The following is a 4,629-nucleotide window of genomic DNA, read 5'->3' on the forward strand; positions in this document are numbered from 1 at the left end:
TTGTGTTGGTCATCCTCTTGTCCATCAGTGGTCACAGGATGCACGAACACACCACCACCACCACGTCAGTGTTACTGCAGTGCTGAGAATGAACCACGGCCCAAATAGTACCTGCTCTGTGAGGGTCCACGGGGGTCCTGACCACTGAAGAGCAGGGTAAAAGGGCCCTAACAAAGAAGTTGTAAGAATAGCAGGTAGTAACAACAAGGGAAATGGTTATTGTGGCATGCTGTCTAGCTGTAAACACGACCTGCACATTTAAAAAATGTAAAACACAAACGATTTGAGAATAAGTCTTTTATTTACATTTTTAGAGCAGATATAAAAAGAAACATTTAGTTCAAAATGTGCAATAAATCAGTACACAGCTTTCCCTTTCAAGATCCAAAATACTCTAGAACTTCCACCAAAGTTCTGTTGAAAATCTGAAAAAGGAAGAGAAAAGGGCATTTTTAACCCCACCCAACCCCCCCCACCCCCAGTCGCAGCCACACGTCAATGGAACAAACAGCACGACAGCAAAATCAACTCCAACCTGAAAACCACTCGCATCTACGGATCCCCCAGCGAAGAGCCCCTCCAACGTTTCAGACCAATACTCTATCCTGCTTGTTCATGGATAAACAAGAAGGCCAGAACCAAAGGCCATAAATACAAGCACTGAAATTAAAACGTACCAACAGTGAAGAAAGAAACTGCAAAAACCTCCCGTCCCTGAAGAGAGACATCAGGGCTGGTAGCTATCGACCTTAAATCACTTACAACACAAGTGAGCACGGCACACATCAAAGACAATCCCTCGCTTTCTTCGCGGCAAACCACACACGGACGCTGATCTGAACTAGCTGAGAAAATGTATATGAAAGAGGAACTGCAGTCTGAAGCGGACAAAACCGTATCGGTCATTCTTACCACAGCCTTCGACGTTCAGAACCAACGCACAACCTCAAAGCCACAATACAAACGGCAGCACAACGAATTCCTCCTGAAACCCAGGAAACAATCCTTCCATTTAAAGAAATCACATACCTCAAAACTCCATCCACACAGCCTTTAACGCGAAGTTCAACTCAACAATTCAAGTAATCAGAGAAAGCCACTGAATCACGTCCTCCCAATGCGATACTGCAGGATGTAGTCTCCAGTTCATTAGGTGCACCTCCTTTGTACCTCCATCTGGCCGTTTTATCAGAAAAACCTACCACACGCAGTGGGATCCACAAAGTTTAGGATTTTTTTGTCTAGGATCTCTCTGACATGATGATTCGCGCTCGTTTAGGTGATTTAAATTCGTCATTAATGTGATGAACCGGCCTGAACTGACCCTCATGAGCTCCTCCTACTCAGTGACGTCACGTGACTGAATCACCGCATCATCAGCGCAAACTAACGAGCAGAACGAGCTTCGCTGAGAAGATCATTAACTCTGATCAGCTCTCAGCTTCATTATTAGAGCCAGACGGAGGAGAAAAAGCCTTGGTTGTTGCCATGGTAACGGGGGGAAAAAAGGATGTGAATTCCGATCTGAGCGCAACATTACGGTCACACGGCCACGAATCAGATACATATCGGCTCTAGGACCACACATGAAAGTGGCTCAGGTTGGTCAGCCCTGAAAACACCAGATTTGAGTCACATTACGGCAAAAAAAACAGTTTGACAGTGTTAACAGCAAAAAACAAACTGAATCGGACATTTTCAATTCTGATTTCAGACGCTTCCATATGTGGTACTGAAATCCGATACGTATCCGATCTGCAGGCAATGTGACTCCGTTTGAACAGCCAGATCGGAATTAATGCGACTTTATGTCAACTCAGCTCGACGTGTCATAATATTTCACTGCTGAGACTCAGAAACATTTATCGCAACGGATCCATGCTCCGAGATTTCGAACGGAACGGCCAGATGCGTCCGGAGGAGCCCGAGGCTGCAGCGTCGAAAACAGTTTAAAGAATCTGAGGACACGAACCAAAGAAGTGGCTGAATAATTGTGCCCAGTTTATGGCGAACTCGAACACACTGTGGGAGACGAGCCCAGCTGTCAACCACCGGAACTCTCCTCCGGGAGCGACCGGTGTTCGCTGGCCGTCATGATTGTTGACCTCTGGACGAGCCGCGTGAAGCGCTGTTCTTTTGCACGTGGGCCGGTTTAGGAGCTGATCTGTTCGGACTGATGTCACATACAGATCACATTTAATCTGAACAGCCAAACAAAAAAAACTGGTGAGAAAATCGAATTTGGGCCACTTTTATCTGCTGTGTAAACATAGCAGAACACTGACCACTATGGCCTTCGTACACTGACCACTATGGCCTTCGTACACAAAGGTCACTTTCTTTTTAGTCTTATCTCTTCCTCTGAAGCTCACCAACAGATGACTGTGAATCTGATCTGCTAAGAAATTCTGAAATTGATTATGCAGACAATATAACTTGTGATAAATGTATTAAGGAAATAATTGGGAAAAATGCATTTTTAGTAATAGTTGACAAACTCTGACCTCCACTGTAGGTACATTTTGTAGGTTTCCAGTTTCAGGCTGTAGCCCATCTGTTGCTGCACCCCTCAAACCCATCAAATAATAAAAAGGGACCACCATATGACCACCACTGACCACGTATTACTGGGTGATATAATCGGAATAATTCAATCATGGGATTATAAGGCAGAATGTTTAAGAAACTCAAAATTATTAGCACAGCACGGACACTCACACAGTAGTGTCACGGTTGTCCATCACCCAGAAATATCCAGCCAAGAGCAGCTCTGTGGTCAAAAAACTGACCACTGATTAAAAGTGAGAGGAAGGATAATACAAATTGTGCACGACAGGCTACAGCCTTGAACTGTTCACCAGCAACATGGAGCTACAATGGAGGGGTTTCTGATAAAGTGGCCAGCACACAGCATGCAAACACCCCAGCAACACTACTGTGTCTGGTACACTCACAGCAGCACCAATACCATGTCAGTGTCACTGCTGTGGTGAGAATGGTCCACCACCCAGATTATACCTGGTCAATGGTGAGCGTGTGGTGGTCCATAGCAGTAACAGAAAGTGTAGCTGAACGATTGTTTCTGATAAAACGGCTGGTGCAGGTACAGGTATAGACTGGAGACTCCAAGCACAGGCCGACCGTTTCCACACCTGGACACCTGGAGCCGTTCTAGGATCCACACTGGGGCCGATCCACGAACGTCACCCCAAATCTTAAGTGGTCTGGAGGGGATAAAATTCAAGAAGAGCGATTTACTATAGTTCTCATTTGTGGGTAAACACCACATGTTGGGTCATTTAAAAGGCAAGCACTGGTGACTGGTGTAAAGACTAGAGAGAAAGGAAGAAAACCAAAACCAAAACAATCACAGTCCCACTAAAACAGCAGTGGGTGCTTTTACGATCTCTTCTCTAATCAGTTTTGTCCTTTAACTATTCAAAGCCAACTGTCTTCGTTGTAAGGCTGCATATGTCATGGAATATGAATCATTTATCGCAATCTGGGCCTCCGCAATCAACTAAAACACAAAAGGCCACAATTACTGCACTGCATTTAGTCATGGACCTGCGGAAACCAAGCGGCTTCCGGGACGGAGCAGCGATACTAAGCAAATTAGAGCACGGACGTCTACTGGACGTTATGGCGAAATATCGGTTTCCCCACAGAGTAAAAGGGGAGCGAAGCGCAGTGAAGCGCAGTCTCTTCCATTAAAGATAACAAGATCAGGAAAGAACTGCAGTGAATCACTTCTGTAACAGCTGTGCATGACGTCTGGTTGTATCACGTCAGACCAGAAAGTGTGCCAAAGAACCAAGACACCTCACTGTAAACAATCGCTCTAGACCTGCATATTATTCCTGACTGATGGCCAAAACTTTCGTAATAATTAATAGAAACAGAAAATGGGATGGTACGAAAATTATTTGGAAATGGAGAATCATTTGCTATATGCTCAATAAGCCAATTATATATATACACACACTTTTAAAATGTACCGTTAATTTTGTTTATGCCATCCTTCACTTCTTGCAACCTAGGAGAACAATCAAAATCAATGTAAATCATTCCAAATGAAGAGTTTTCTAATAAAACCAAAAAAAAAATTTGGAAAAAAAAAAAAAAAAAATCATACGCAGATTCGATAACAAGAGGAGTTCAGTCCACTCCGCCCTTGGCTTCATGTGTGCTGTAGAATTAAACTAAACATGATAAATAAAAACAAAAGCAGTTCAGAAGAGTGGAGAGAGTCACCTCTGAAACATGTCACCAGCTAATATAGCTTATTAGTGTAACTCCATGGAGGTGGAAACTGCTCCTTAATATGACCAGATAGATTCGATGTGTTAGCCTAGATTTCTATAGTGCAATACGACACCACTGCTACATTTGATTGAACAGTGCTACAAAAAAAAACAAATTAAGCCAATCTTCATTCAATCTGGCCTAAAATACCGCACCCAACTGAATCTCCCAAAAACGACACCATTAAGGCAAAATATCACCGTGCACTGCTGACAAAAACCCTAAATAAATGGATTTTGCTTTGCTAATGTTACTCAATGTGGCAGAGAGTTAAAAAAAATTATTTTGTTCCATGAAATGCTTTGATCCAGAAACTAGAACCGG

The 4,629-nt window shown here is 43.5% G+C and overlaps 1 protein-coding gene across 1 annotated transcript in view; it reads right to left on the reverse strand.

Moving 5' to 3' along the window:
* Positions 1 to 481: 481 nt before the first annotated feature.
* The window catches only part of socs6b (suppressor of cytokine signaling 6b), a 6,762-nt gene continuing 2,614 nt past the window's right edge, over positions 482 to 4,629 (reverse strand). The window contains exon 2 of the mRNA XM_017711740.2: positions 482 to 4,629. This exon is cut by the window's right edge and continues 1,965 nt beyond it. The gene's annotated coding sequence lies outside the window, so the exon portion shown is untranslated.

The sequence above is a fragment of the Pygocentrus nattereri genome, chromosome 19, assembly GCF_015220715.1.
Source record: "Pygocentrus nattereri isolate fPygNat1 chromosome 19, fPygNat1.pri, whole genome shotgun sequence".
NCBI lineage: Eukaryota > Metazoa > Chordata > Actinopteri > Characiformes > Serrasalmidae > Pygocentrus > Pygocentrus nattereri.